The sequence below is a fragment of the Canis lupus genome, chromosome 27 (assembly GCF_011100685.1).
Source record: "Canis lupus familiaris isolate Mischka breed German Shepherd chromosome 27, alternate assembly UU_Cfam_GSD_1.0, whole genome shotgun sequence".
Lineage (NCBI taxonomy): Eukaryota > Metazoa > Chordata > Mammalia > Carnivora > Canidae > Canis > Canis lupus.
This window is the reverse complement of record NC_049248.1, coordinates 2,593,547-2,608,949: the sequence shown is the minus strand read 5'-3', so window position 1 is coordinate 2,608,949 and position 15,403 is coordinate 2,593,547. Positions and strand designations below refer to the sequence as shown.

General features: G+C 36.1%; 1 protein-coding gene across 18 annotated transcripts in view; it reads left to right on the top strand.

Moving 5' to 3' along the window:
* The window catches only part of ERC1 (ELKS/RAB6-interacting/CAST family member 1), a 539,792-nt gene that overhangs the window by 429,390 nt on the left and 94,999 nt on the right, over positions 1 to 15,403 (top strand). The window contains exon 18 of one of the 18 annotated variants that reach the window (XR_005379704.1): positions 14,494 to 14,582. The exons of the other annotated variants lie outside the window; for them this stretch is intronic. The gene's annotated coding sequence lies outside the window, so the exon portion shown is untranslated. The remainder of the gene's footprint in view (positions 1 to 14,493; positions 14,583 to 15,403) is intronic. 18 annotated transcript variants of the gene reach the window in all.

Sequence of the window (15,403 nt, the reverse complement as noted above, 5' to 3'; positions counted from 1 at the left end):
TCCTATCTGAACATGCTTAGGAAATCCAGAGATATTATCAGTTCTTCTGGAAGCATATGGAGAGTATTTAATTACTTCTGAAATGAATCAGATGTCAAACATGAATTATGGGTGATTAGATGAACCCAGTTGCATCACTAGACCACAGGGGGTTTTTTTGTGGCATTTGGAGTCCAGTGATTGTCTAGTTTCTGTCTTGCTATGCTGACGCTTCCCTTTCTAGACTTCTGTGGCTGGAGAACAGAGGTGTTTGTAGTTTGTCACTATAGGCATTTCCAGGCTGCTGGGTTATTCAGCTCAAGTCTGGACATACGAAGCAAAAAGGAAATCTAGGGAATTTACCATTTGTATCATGCTTTCGGCCCCAGTTTCTCTAATCAGTCTCCTGTCTTTTCACCATCCTTTTTATGTTTGTATGGATGTGAGTTTATGTGTGGATATAGTTTTGGCGGGGAGGGGATAAAGATTTATTTATTTCAGTAACAGAGAGACCAAATTGGGGAGGGGGCAGAGGAAGAAAAAGAGAGAAACTCAGGCAGAATCCCCACTGTTTGTGGAGCCAGACCTGGGACTTGATCTTGCAACCCTGAGATCAGACCTGAGCTGAAACCAAGAGTCAGATGCTTAACCAGCTGTTCCACACAGGCGCCCCTGAATGTAGTTTTATATAGATATATACATAGCTTATATACAGTATTTAGTTTTACTTTTTTTTTTTTTTTAGCGGTATTTTTGTATTTTTTGGAAGGATTAGGGAAAAGTATATCTGCTCCATCTTCTGGAAGTAGAAATTAAAGCTAACATTTATTCTTAAAGCAAGACAGGCAAAACTGCCTTTTCTATTTAGGAAAACAAAAAGCGTATCTTGAGTTTAGATATCTAAGCAATCAATAGGCTAAATTTTACTGCTTATATTTTAGATAACCCAATTTTTTTTTTTAAGATTTTATTTACTTATTCATGAGAAACAGAGAGGAGAGAGAGAGGCAGAGACACAGGCAGAGGGAGAAGCAAGCTGCATGCAGGGAGCCTGACGTAGGACTTGATCCCGGGACTCCAGGATCACACCCCAGGCCAAAGGCAGTGCTAAACCACTGAGCCACCCGGGCTGTCCCAATAACCCAATTTTTTATTTTTATTTATTTATTTTTTTAAAGATTTTATTTATTCATGAGAGACACAGAGAGAGAGAGACAGAGACAGAGACACAGGCGGAGGGAGTAGCAGGCTCCATGCAGGGAGCCCGATGTGGGACTCGATCCCAGGTCTCCAGGATCACACCCTGGGCCGAAAGCAGGTGCTAAACCGCTGAGCCACCCAGGCATCCCAATAACCCAATTTTTTAAATCATAATTTTCAGTCATTACCATTCCCCCAACCCCAGTCACATATAAATGTGTTTTAGAAAATGTTGCCTCCAGTAGCAGACAAATTTTACTGTCTAGTATCATTAATATATTCAGTCTCTAATTTTGTTTATTTTATATTTATTTATTTATTTTTCTTTTTTTTTTAGAGAGAGAGCATACATGAGCAAGGAGTGGGGGGAGGGAGAGAGAATCTTAAGCAGGTTCCATGCCAAATGTAGAGTCCAATCCCACGACCCTGAGATCATGACCTGACTCAGAATCAAGAAGCAGATGCTTAACCAATTGAGCCACCCAGGCACCTCTCTAATTTCTTTTAAATGGCCCTTAATGGGTATGTATTCCTTATTAGAATCTGTCTATACTTACTGCTTCTTGTTGATTTCTAAAACTCAAAGTGTCTTTTTTAAAGATTTTAAGTAATCTCTACACCCAACGTGAGGCTCAGGCTTACAAGTGTCTCATGCTTTACTGACTGAGCCATCCCTAGAAATCAAAGTTTTTAAGATACTTGAGTTTATCAAATGGTAAGTGAATTATTTCAACAACCATAAATATATAAGATCATTTAAAGTACTTTTCTATAATTTAAGAGGTAACTGGGGAATGGAGAAAACACCAAGAATGCACTGGTCATGGTATGCCAGTTCTAATGATTTACCCACATATAAAAGTTTGTACAGTCACGTAAGAACAGAGAAGTCCTTTTATATTGAATTCTCATAGAACAGGAAGAAAAGGTGGGATTGCAGAGTTTGTATGTCAGTTGCTTTCAGTGTGAATGGTTTTCAATAAAAATCTGAATGCTTTCCTATCCCCTGGATTTATTTAAAGATACTTCAGTGTACATGCACTTGGTTGTACAATTTGTAGCTAACTTATGTTTTGTGCCAGTTTCATTCTTTCTTTTCCCACACATGCACCGTGATTTTGTGAAAAGATAAAATTTCCTCAAAACTTCTTACTTTAAGGATTTTTTGATTCATGTCATCTAAAGTGTTTTTTTTTTTCTTTGTGTATACATGTATTTAAAATGCTCAGAATTCTTGAAGGTCACTCCTCTGCCTGCTTAGTTATTCTCAAACAACATAAGTATTTTTTTTTTTTAATCAAAAGCATTACATAGGGACGCCTGGGTGGCTCAGTGGTTGAGCGTCTGCCTTTGGCTCAGGTTGTGATCCCTGGGCCTAGGGATCGAGTCCTGCATCTGGCTCCCTTCAGGGAGCCTGGTTCTCCCTCTGCCTCTTTCTCTATGTCTCTCATGAATGACTGAATGAATGAATGAATGAATGAATAAAATCTTTTTAAAAATAAAAGTCATTAAGTTGATTTCTATGTATTTACTAAGGAAAAGGCTTTATTTGAAGGGATAATACTAAATTTTTCTGCTTTCCAACACTAAATTGTTTGGTGGGGGGTGTGTTGTAACCAATACCTATGGTTTGTACTACTGTCCTTGAGAAAAAAGTTGTTTTTTTTTTTAGATTTTTTTAATTTATTCATTCATGAGAAAGAGAGGCAGAGACACAGGCAGAGGGAGAAGCAGACTCCATGCAGGGAGCCAGATGTGGGACTCGATCCCAGGTCTTCAGGATTACACCCTGGGCCGAAGGCAGGCGCCAAACCACAGAGCCACTGGGGTTGCCCCAGAAAATGATTTTTTTAACTTGTATTTAATACCATTCAAGATTTTTTTCTTAAGGTATCTTACATGTAAAGAAGTTTAGTGTCACTTTTTCCTGGCCGCCTTCTGTATTGGTAAAACTTTAATTGTATACTCAACTATCCAGATAGCCTTAGCCATAGACAAAAACTCTGTGGTAAATGTTCTCAGATCCTGGCCTTTGTTTGATTTCTAGAATAACAGAAAACACCTGCCTGCATTTTCTTCTTTCCTTAGGTATGATAGTGATTCTCACAGGATTCCTCTTAAATGTTCTGGTTGCTTTCCAGAATGTAGGGTGTCCATTTCTTTGAAAAGAGATAAAGCTGGCAGAAATTATCCTGATGATAATAATACTGGAATAGGTTTATGCTAGGCTTCTTGCAAGGATGAGGAAATATATGCTAGAAAGTAAGGTGGTGATCAGGAATAAAATTTCAGTTGTACTTTGTTTTTGAACAGTATCATTTTAGTTATTAGGTTGGGTCAGTGTAGGCAAGTTGGCATGCAATATATTTTATTTCTTGGAACTTAAGTTTGTGACTTAGTTTTAGGAATGATTTTATGGATCTGACTCTGACTTTATCACTCTAGTGTATAGCAGTTACACACTAGGCCTTGCCAGAAAACATGACAGCTTTCAAAATTAAGAGTAGAATAGAGGAACACCGGGGTGGCTCAGTGATTGAGCATCTGCCTTTGTCTCAGGGTGTGATCCCAGGGTCCTGGAATCGAGTCCTGCATTGGGCTCCCCTCAGGGAGCCTGCTTCTCCCTCTGCCTATATCTCCGCCTCTCTCTGTGTTTCTCTCATGAATAAATAAAATCTTTTTTTTATGTAGAATAAAAATTTTTATTAAAATTTCTTTAATTTAAAAATGCTGTTATGTCTTTATCATCATGTTAATATTTTTTTTTTTGGACAAAGGAAAGTATAGGCTTCTGTCATTGAAAGCTAATATCTGCATGGCATATAGGAAACTGTTAGATATATATGATAATCAGGATGGACCATTAATATATTCTTTCTGGCAGCTAAGATGGATTATCTTCAGTTTAGTGAAATCTATTAACTATATTTAAAAATTCTCCTAGCTGTATTATGTGTCTCTGTTATAGAAGCAAAGACTCACATGCAAGCCTCTCTAAGAGGAATGATTGTAAGGTATTGTAAGGAATGATTGTAATGAGATGGAAGAGGTTAGCCTCCTGCAAACAAGCAGATAGACAGTTTTGTGTGTATTTGTTGTTGTTTTGGGGTTTTTTGTGTTTTATATATTTACTTGTTTTGCTTTCTACCACGAGAAAAAAGAAAGGGTTTTGGTAGGAAATAGAGAATATTAAAAGAACAGATATCCTGTGAGCTTAATGCCATAAATGGCGATGTACCCAAGAGTACTTTTTTTCCCTAAGAGTACTCTTGAGATTAAGAGAGGAAAATTACATGAGAACTTTTTTAAAAAGTCCACTGAGCACTAAAATAAATACACGAATATCTGTAGTCAAAAGTTTTCCTTTTCTTAAATGAATCTGTATGTGTATGAGAAAATCAAAGAAAAAAACTTCATAAATACTTATAAACCAGAGTCCCTGGATTCTGGAGGTTTTTTTGAAACTAGTACAAGTAATAGCAACTATAGGTTTTGGGGGGATAAAATGCTAGTTAGTAAAAATGTCCATTTTCTCTCCTTTTTGCTTAGATAACTCATTGTGGTAATGCTAGATTTTTCATAGTCATGAGAAATTCTGTTTGGTGTATCTATTTTTAATTAATGTAAGTGGAAAAGTACATTACTTAATAAAAATAATTCAGTAGAAAAGCTTTCAAAATATGAATCTCATTGCTGGAAAAATAATAAAATATAGTCCTAAAGGATGAGAAAAGTGGGAACTACTAACTTATTTTCATTTTGTATCAACCATGAAAAATAGACTCTTGAATTGGCAAACATATCAAAGATCTTATAAATGCTGACAATTTTGCTAGGAACTGGGTTGATACAAAGGTGAGTGAGTCTTTGTCCCAGCCCTCATAAACTCATGATCTATTGGAAGAAAATATATTTAAATAGATTATTGCAGTCTGACAGAGGTTCCAGATAACACTGAAATGCTTTTGTTCCAAACCTAAAGATGCTAGCAAGCCTTAACCGCCTCTCAAAATGTGTGATGCATGATTGAGCTCATTGAGAAAAAGGAAAGTCTCAGGTGTCAGAAGCAAAGAGGGGATTGAAATGCAGAGGTGGAGGTGAACAGATGAAGCAGCAGCCCTGGAAGTTACAATTGGTTATAACCCAGGTATAACTAGGAGCTTGGATTTCCATGCCTATATAGAGAAAGGAGGAGAGACACATTAGGATTACATGAGGTGAGGAGTTGGAGTTGAACCTTTGCTACAGGACAGAACAGTCAGAGAAATATAAGGGAAAGAAAGACTAATTCAGTCAAACTTTTACAACTGGTAGGTAACAAAGAAGCTTTTTCTCTGTCATGCCTCTGGAAAGGAACCCAAAATCTCCTATAAGATGTCAAAAATTTGAAGCCTGTACCTCCTGCAGATTCAGAGTGCAAATTTACTCTTATGTGTGGGAAGTTTCTACCTGAAATATTAGTATAAAAATTTATCCCAGACGTATATGCCTCTTTAAAGCAATCACAGGGGGTGCCTGGGTGGCTCAGCAGTTGAGCATCTGCCTTCGGTCCAGGGCGTGATCCTGGAGTCCCGGGATTGAGTCCCATGTCGGACTCCCTGCATGGAGCCAGCTTCTCCCTCTGCCTATGTCCCTGCCTCTTTCTCTGTGTCTCATGAATAAATAAATAAAATCTTTAAAAAATAAAGTAACCCCAGTATCACTGTAAGATCCCAAATTTCACAGTATTCCCATAGAGGAAAAAAAAAAAAATAGGTGCCCCTTAAGATGAGTTCACAATCAGTCCACCATGAGAAAGATGTAACAGAAAGACCACATCTTTTAAAGACTTGAGATTATAGAAGAGCAGTATTTTTATTTTTGTTTTTTTAAATTGATTGATTTGAGAGAGAACACACACTCATGCAGAGGGAGGAGAGAAAGTCTTAAGCAGACTCCGTGCTGAGCTCAAAGCCCAACTTGGGGCTTAATCCCAGAACTCATGAGATCACAACCTGAGGTGAAACCAAGAGTCGGACACTTAACTGACTATACCACCCAGGCACCTCAGGAGCAATATTTTTAAATAATTTTAAAATAACCTAAGAGATAACAGTGTAAGGAAAGAACAAGGGATGCAGTGTAGTGTGGTAGTTAAGAGTATGGGCTCTTAAAATTAAAACAAATGTGAGACTACAAAAAGGAAATTATGTCACAAACACCTAATGTCCCTAATAAAAAGCATTCCTAAAAATTGAGGAAATAATTTAATAGAGGAAAAATATTTAAAGGATAGGAATGAAAGGTCATAGGGAAGAAATGTAGATGAATTTGCCTATTCTAGGCATTTCATATAAATGGAATCATCTACATGTGCCTTTTTGTGTGGCTTATTTTACTTAGCAAAGTATTTTCAAGTTTCATCCACGTTTGTTGTATCAGTACTTGATACCTTTTGTGACTGACTAATATTTCATTATGGATAAACCTCATTTTATTTACCCATTCATAAGTTGCTAAATAATTATTATTTCTTTTTTACTATAATCTACTGTGAACATTTGTATACAGTTTTTTGTGTCAAATGTATTTTCACTTATCCTGAGTATACACATATGACTGGAGTTGCTAGGTCATATGGTAACTTTATGTTTAACCTCTTGAAGAACTGAAAGTGTTTTCCAAGGAGTAATACCATTTTACAATCCCACTATCATTATATTAGCATTCCTCCACATTCTCACCAGCACTTGTTATTGTTTATTATAGCTATCCTGATTATTGTGTTATCTCATCATGGTTTTCATATACATTTCCCTAATGACTAATGATGCTGAACATCATTAGTGTGCGTTTTGCTTATTTGTATGTTTTCTTTGGAGAAACATTGGTTCATATCCTTTACCTTTTTTTTTTTTTCTTTTCTTTTTTTTTTAAGACTTTATTGGGGAACGTCTGGGTGGCTCAGCAGTTGAGCGTCTGCCTTTGGCTCAGGTCGTGATCCTGAAGTCCCAGGATCAAGTCCCATGTCAGGCTCCCTGCATGGAGCCTGCTTCTCCCTCTGCATATGTCTCTGCCTTTCTCAGTGTGTCTCTCATGAATAAGGTTTTATTTACTCATTTGTGAGAGACAGAGAGAGAGAGGCAGAGACATAGGTGCAATTATCCCAATTTTATATATGAAGAAACTGGAGTACAGAGAGCCTAAGTGATATAATAGAGTTCATAGGATGAATACACAGAGCTAGAATCAAATACAAACAGTCTAGCTTCATATTGTTGCTATGAGGATTAAATTAGTTAAGTTACCTAAAGCTCTTACAGTAGTGCTTGACACATAGTAAGCATTGGGCTGGCCAGGGGGGTCTGGGAGGACTATTAAAAAAGTACATATATATTTGCCAAATAATATGAAATGAAACAAAAAATCTAGCCATTTAATTAAAACTTTAGTGAGCCAATTAACACATCTAAAAAGAAAATTAATGATTTGAAGGATAACATTGCAAAAATTACCCAAAATACAGAAGAGAGAGATAAACTGGGATAGAAAATAAGATACATGGGAAATAGACTAAAAAGGTACAGCATCCATCCAATAGGAGTTTTAAGAAAAATGATAGAAAAAAAATCAGGAAAAAAAAAAAGAAAAATTCAGGAGAGACAATATTAAAATGGATAAAACATTTTTATTATTGATGTAAGATCAAACTGAAGAAGCACTTGAAGTCTTGAGAAAGATATAATTATACAAATCTTTCAGTGAAACTGCAGAACATCAAAGAGACCAATTACAAGCCACCAAAAAGGACAGATCATGTACAAGGATACAAGAATTTGTCAGTAGATTCAATAGAATCAATAAAAAAGCATGAGAACGTGAGGTGATAAGTATCTTCAAAGTGTTAACGAAAATAACTGCAAATCTAAAATTCTGCATCCACAAGTATGGGTGAAATAATATTTTCAAACAAACACTGAGTGAGTTTATCACTCATGCTCTCTCTCTCATTTAAAAATGAACTGCTTCAGTAAGGAAGAAATTAGGTGATATGCCAAAAGCAGTGCTGGGGGGTGGGAAGAATGAATGTTGCAAATCTAAATAAGCATTGAGCATAAAACGTTAATTTAATAACAATGACAGATTGCCCCAAGTCTTCATATTATTAAGAAAGAAGAATAAAGATGTGATAACTTTGTGATACTTGTCAAGTATACGCTGATATTATAGGTAAGCAGTAAAGTAAAAGAAATAGAATGTGAAACTTCAAAATAATGAGGAAAAACATTGAATAAAAATTTTCTTCATCCATTCACCTAAAGTTATGAAAAAGGTAGTAGGAAAAATACCATATATTATCCAAAATAATATTAAGAATAAATCTAAATATATCAGTAATATATTAATTTATTTACAGTTAATGAATTAAATTTTATTGAAGACAGATGGAAAAATACAAAATCTACCTCTAGGCTGTTTTTAACTTTAGCTAATATTCTTTAAAATGTAAGCTCCATGAGGGAAGAAGCTTTGTTCATTTATCACAGCACCTGGTATTTGTTGAATGAATGAATATGATATTTTTGAGAAACATACCTAAAACAAAATGATACAGAATGAAAGAGAGTTAAATGATTTTTTAAAAATATGCCAGGCAGATACTGACCAAAAGAAAGCCATTAGAGCTCTGATTATTGGACAAAACAGGCTTTAAAGCCGAAAAGCAAATTAGGCATAAAAATATTCATTATAATTGCAAATGGAGTAATTCACCTGAATGATATAACAGACATGAAGCTCTATGGATCTAAGAACGACATTGCCTAAAAAGAGAAATTCACAAGTTTATACCCATGTTGAGAAATTTAACAGATCAAACATGAAAAAACTAAGAAGGACATAAAAGACATTATTGACAGTCTTTATCTGTGTATACATATAGAGCCCTGGACCCAACAATTAGACGATATGCATTCTTTAGAAGCACACACGAAACATTTATTAAAAGTGATCTCATACTAAATCTTAGAACAAGACCATCATATGCCTGTGAGTTTAAACTATTCTGACCAAGTTCTCTGAATATAATGCAATAATGTTAAAAATCAATGATAACGGGATCCCTGGGTGGCGCAGCGGTTTGGCGCCTGCCTTTGGCCCGGGGCGTGATCCTGGAGACCCGGGATCGAGTCCCACATCGGGCTCCCGGTGCATGGAGCCTGCTTCTCCCTCTGCCTATGTCTCTGCCTCTCTCTCTCTCTCTCTCTGTGTGACTATCATAAATAAATAAAAATTTTAAAAAAACAATGATAACAATAAATATATGCATTTGGAAATTTTAAAGCTCATTTTAATCATGAGTCAAAGTATAAATCTTAAGGGAAATGCAGAATAGTTAGAGCAACAGTGAAAATACTACTAAAAAATTTAAAATAAAAAATAAAAAGACATCAGAGCAAATTCCCCATTTTCACACACAAGGAGTAGGAGGAGGAGAAAGGGAAGGGGGAGGAGAGGCAAGAAATAAAAGCAGAAATTAATGAAACAGAAAACAAACCATAGAGAAAGTTAATGAAAATAAGAGCTCATTCTTGGAGAAGACTTACAAAATAGAATTTAATGACTTAATTAGAAATGAAAGATAGGGGGACAGATTGTTTATGAAAAAGACCAGATATAGATAAACAATATTTGAGAAAGGCAAAGGAGACACCTCTACATCTAGAAAAGAGACTTAAAATAATAGGAAAATAAGATAAACTTCATGACAATCTCTGTAACTCACCAAATCTGAGCAGTTTTGGGTTTTTTGAAGTTTTTTATTTTCTAATATAGTTGTTAGTACAGTGTTATATCAGTTTCAGGTGTACAATATAGTGACCCAGTACTTCCATACCATACCTGGTGCCCATCATGATAAGTGTCCTCTTTAATCTTCATCACCTGTTTCAGACATCTCACGGCCCATCCCCCCTCTGGTAACCAGCAGTTTGTTCTCTTACAGTAAGAGTCTATTTCTTAGTGTCTCTCTCTCTCTCTCTCACTCTCTCTCTTTCTCTTTCTCCGTCTTCCTCTGAGCAGTTCTTGAAGCCAACAAATTTAGATTCAGCTTAAAATCTTCCTAGTAGTAGATACAAAGCCTAGTTGTTTTTTGTTTTTTTTTTTAAGATTTTATTTATTTATTTATTCATGATAGTCACACAGAGAGAGAGAGACAGAGACACAGGCAGAGGGAGAAGCAGGCTCCATGCAGGGAGCCCAACATGGGATTCGATCCTGGGTCTCCAGGATCGCGCCCTGGGCCAAAGGCAGGCGCCAAACCGCTGCGCCACCCAGGGATCCCAGCCTAGTTGTTTTTAGAGGTAAGTTCCAGCAGACAGCAAACAGCAAATAATTTCTACCTTAAAACAACTATTCCAGAGATGTCTGGGTGGCTCAGGTCATGATCCCAGGATCCTGGGACTGAGTCCCACATTGGGCTCCTTGCTCAGCAGGGAGCCTGCTTCTCCCTCTAACGGCTGCTCTACCTGCTCTACCTCTTGTGCTCTCTTGTAAATAAAAATATATATATATTTTTTTAATCTTAAAAAACACAACTATTCCAAAGAATACAAAAAAGGGAAAGCTCCTTGATACATTTCATGAGTTTAGCATAACTTGGATGCTGAAACTACAGACAAATACAAAAAACAAATCATAGACCAGTATTACCTATGGATATTGAATCAAAAATTCTAAATAAAATATGAGCAAATTCAACAATGTGTAAAAATATTACACAGTTAACAAAATTTATCTTAGGAATTTGGGGATGGATTAATATTTAGATTCAGAGAAAAGGAGAAAAAAGGATAATCTCAACATATTATGAAAATGAAGCTAGAGTTGTATGATGTGGTCTGATAGTGAAGGCCTTTAGTGTGTTCACTGAGAAGGTTGGACTCTGGTGGTTGCCTGCTGTCAGTGGATAGGTTTTTTTTTTTTTTTTTTTTTTTAAGCAGGATAGTATCAGAATCAAATAGTCTATAAAACTGCGACAGCAATTTAGAAGAAGCAATAAAATAGTACATCAAAGGTAATGTAGATGAAACTGTACAGTCAATTACAGGGGAAATATTTATAGGAGAAATATTTGGAAACAGGATCACCAGGGCTTTGTGGCTTAATCGGATATAGACATTAGTGGAAAAGGAGGAGTCTAGAGTGATTCTGAAATTTTTAGATTGAGCAACTCAGTGAATAATGACTACATTCATGGAGATGAGAAACACCAAGTAGAGAGTTACACGTGGAATGGTGAGAAGCCTGGGGAAGGAGCGGGAAGCTCATAGTGCTTCTACATGGTGATATGTTTGACATACACTATCCTTTATGTGTCTTCATCATGAAATTGCCACACTGATATGAGGAAACAAGGTGTAAAGGAAATAACATAGCAGTATGGAAGAATAATTTCTATTCGTAAGGAGCTCTATCATACTCCTATTTGTCACAAGTATACTTTTAACAGTGATTTCATCTGATGCCCTTTACAACTCTGCGGAAGGATTAAGAAATTTTTTTAGGCTGGTAAACAGAGCCTGCAACTATAAATCTTAGATGCTTTATCAGTAATGAAAACATAATATACACTTATGTCATTATTTCCATAAACCTCAGAAATAATAAAATGAGGGCAAATATGCTACTTGAATATATTGACCCTTCCATACTAAATAGGAATACATTTTTCTAACAGGTGGTATACATTTTTTGATGCCATCATTATTCATTGGTCTTTATATAAATTAAGTAAAAGCCCACCAAATATATGGGTGTGTTTATCTATTCTTACCTCTCCTTACCTTTGTGTAAAACCAGGTATGTATCTTAGGAACCTGGACTATCTAACATTCCAGCCATATGACCAAACAAATTTAGGCTTTTTACCTTAAGAGGAAAGCTGTTATTTGGAGGAAGATGATGTAAAACCTAATGATAGATAGTTTAAACAATTTAAATTTGTCAGTTGTCATAAGATTATTCTTTACAACATTATTTGTAACAGCAAAATATTAGAAATAATCTAAATCTACATCAACAAGTCAGCAAAGAGAACGAGGCAGCTCTTTACTGATACAGAAGGCTGTTCAAGATAATTAGGAAAAAATAGCTAAGAACAGTGAATCAAATATGCTACCATTTGTTGGAGGGAAATGTGTGTGTGTGTGCATGTGGCTACACAGTTACATAGCCATGGAATGTCGGGAAATCTTTGGCATTACACACAAGAAACTGGTAACTGTGGTAGCCCCCCCGCCCTTTTTTTTTAAGATTTTATTTTATTTACTCATGAGAGACACATAGAGAGAGAGGCAGAGACACAGGCAAAGGGAGAAGCAGGCTCCATGTAGGAAGCCTGATGTGGGACTTGATCCTGGGTCTCCAGATCATGACCTGGGCGGAAGGCAGACACTCAACCGCTGACCCACCGAGGTATCCCTGTGGTAGCTCCTTGAAAAGGAACCGTCACGAGCAGAAGATAGACTTACTTTTACTGTCACAAATTCTTGTGCCACATATATGTATAAGAATATTCAAAAGATAATAATTACATTTTTAAAAATAACATAGTAATGGGAAGAATTAGTTTGGGTTGCTGCAGCTAAGATTCTTTATGGCTTCACTTTTCTTGGTGTGTAATAGAAAGTGTTTGCAGGATAATAAGCTTCAGGATTCCATCTAAAAACCAAAAGTACTAATCAGGACCAAAATTAAACTACGAAATTGATTTATTTAAGAATCAAAACAAAATCAGTGGAAGATATACTTTTCTGTTATAGAACTTAAGCACCAGTTGAGAAAATAAAATAGAATGTAAAGGTAATATTACCATGACAGCTGTTAGGCTAAATTCAGCACAGATATTCCTTCTAATCTTGCTACCACCCTCATCATACTTTACTGCCTCACATTGTTTTTCTGAAAGCTGTTCAACCAGTGGAAAACAAATTTTCCTGACTACAGTAATAATGTTCAATCATTTGTGTATAAAAAAGACAAATACAGGCAGATCCCTGGGTGGCTCAGCAGTTTGTGCCTGCCTTTGACCCAGGGTGCGATCCTGGAGTCCCGGGATTGAGTCCCACATCAGGCTCCCTGCCTGGAGCCTGCTTCTCCCTCTGCCTGTGTCTCTGCCTCTCTCTCTCTCTCTGTCCAACATAAATCAATCAATCAATCTTTAAAAAAAAAAAAGACAAATACATAGCACAACTCAAGAATAAGTAATGACTGGGGCACCTGACTGGCTCCATCAGTAGAGCATGCAACCCTTGATCTCGGGGTTGTAAGTTTAATCCCCATGTTGGATATAAAGATTACTAAAAAAAAATAATAAAATCTTAAAAAAAAGAATTAATGACTAATTTATAGTTTTTCATGATATGAAGTTTTAAAAAAAGCTCAGAAATAATTTGTTGATATTTTGTTAAATGTATAACAAGCACAGAATCTAATACATCTCACTGAAATTGATGGGGATTATGTTTTTTTCATTTTGCATATCAAATACCAGTATAACTAATTAAAGTTTAATTATAAAATTACCGGGATTGTGTCCCATGTCAGGTTCCTTGCATGGAGCCTGCTTCTCCCTCTGCCTGTGTCTGTGCCTCTCTCTGTGTGTGTATGTCTCTCATGAATAAATAAATAAAATCTTTAAAAAAAATAGAATGTAATTATAAAATTAATTATGATAAAATTATTTCCAAGATTTAGCAAATATAGGCAGAAGTAATTTTAATATCTTCCTGAAGATAATTGTAAATAACCCAAGTTTACTAATAAGGGTAAAATTTATTTAGAATATGTTTTCTAAAAAATAAAAAAATAAAAATTAAAAAAAAAAAAAAAGAATATGTTTTCTAAAATATCTCAGAAGATTTCCAAGTATTATTATTTCTAAAACTTATTTAGGTTAGTAAGATAATCACAGACTGAAAAGCAAAGATTAGTGAACTAGAGAACTCTGGAATTCAAACCTTTTCTTTTCATTTTTTTTTAAATTTAAATTAAATTTGCCAGTGTATTATAAAACACTCAGCGCACATCACATCACGTGCCCTCTTTAATGTCCATCACCCAGTTACTCCATCCTCCCACCCACCTCCCCGTCAGCAACCTTCAGTTTGTTTCCCAGATTTGAGAGTTTCTCATGGTTTGTCTTCCTCTCTTATTTTGCCCCATTCAGTTTCTCCTCCTTCCCTTGTGGTTCCCTTGCACTATTCTTTTAATACCTAGGTTTGGATAACTAACATACACCATTTCTTACCTTAAGTATTTTTCTGTCCAATACAGTTTCTCTAATACCTTGTTTGAGCACTGACATCTCAGTCTTAAAAGAAAAGATTACAGAATAAACAATGAACTCCTTTTCCTCTGAAAGGGTATGTATACCTTTATGCATAGATATACGCTTACAACTAAAGAAGTTTATTTTAGTAAATTTCTTCCTTTTTCTTTCCCTCTCTTTCTTTCCCCAATGACCAGCAGAATTCAGTTACCTGCACATGCACATGGCATGGTTTAAGAAGGAAAATATCTGGATATAAAGTACCTTTCATGTCAGTAAAACTTGAGGATTTACTCCTTTTGTTTGTTGGTCTTATCTTAAGAAGAGCATAGTATGGAGCTCCTTAAGACACCAGAGTCATGGGCAGCCCAGGTGGCTCAGCGGTTTAGTGCCGCCTTCAGCCCAGGGCTTGATCCTCGAGACCTGGTATTGAGTCCCACATCTGGCTCCCTGCATGGAGCCTGCTTCTCCCTCTGCCTGTGTTTCTGCCTCTGTGTGTGTGTATCTCTCTCTCATGAATAAATAAATACAATCTTTAAAAAAAAAAGTCTGTTTCTTGGGGTGGCTCAGTCAGTTAACCATCTGCCTTCAGCTCAGGTCATGATCTCTAGGTCCTGGGATCAATCCCTGCATAGTGCTCCCTGCTCAGCAGGGAGTCTGCTTCTCTCTTTCTCTCTCTCTCTCCCTATCACTCATCACTCTCTCTCTCTCTCTCTCTCTCAAATAGTCTTTTTTTTTAAATAGTCTGTTCTTATTTGTCTCTTTCACTCTCTTCTTTCCCCCCCTTAATTGCAAGAATAAGTTTAATATATACAGCATGTCAGCCTGTTGACTTTTAAAATTTTTATAACTAACATTTTTGCTTGTAATTTTAAAGCCTGTAGAAGGAACATATGGTTCCCATGATTATTTTTG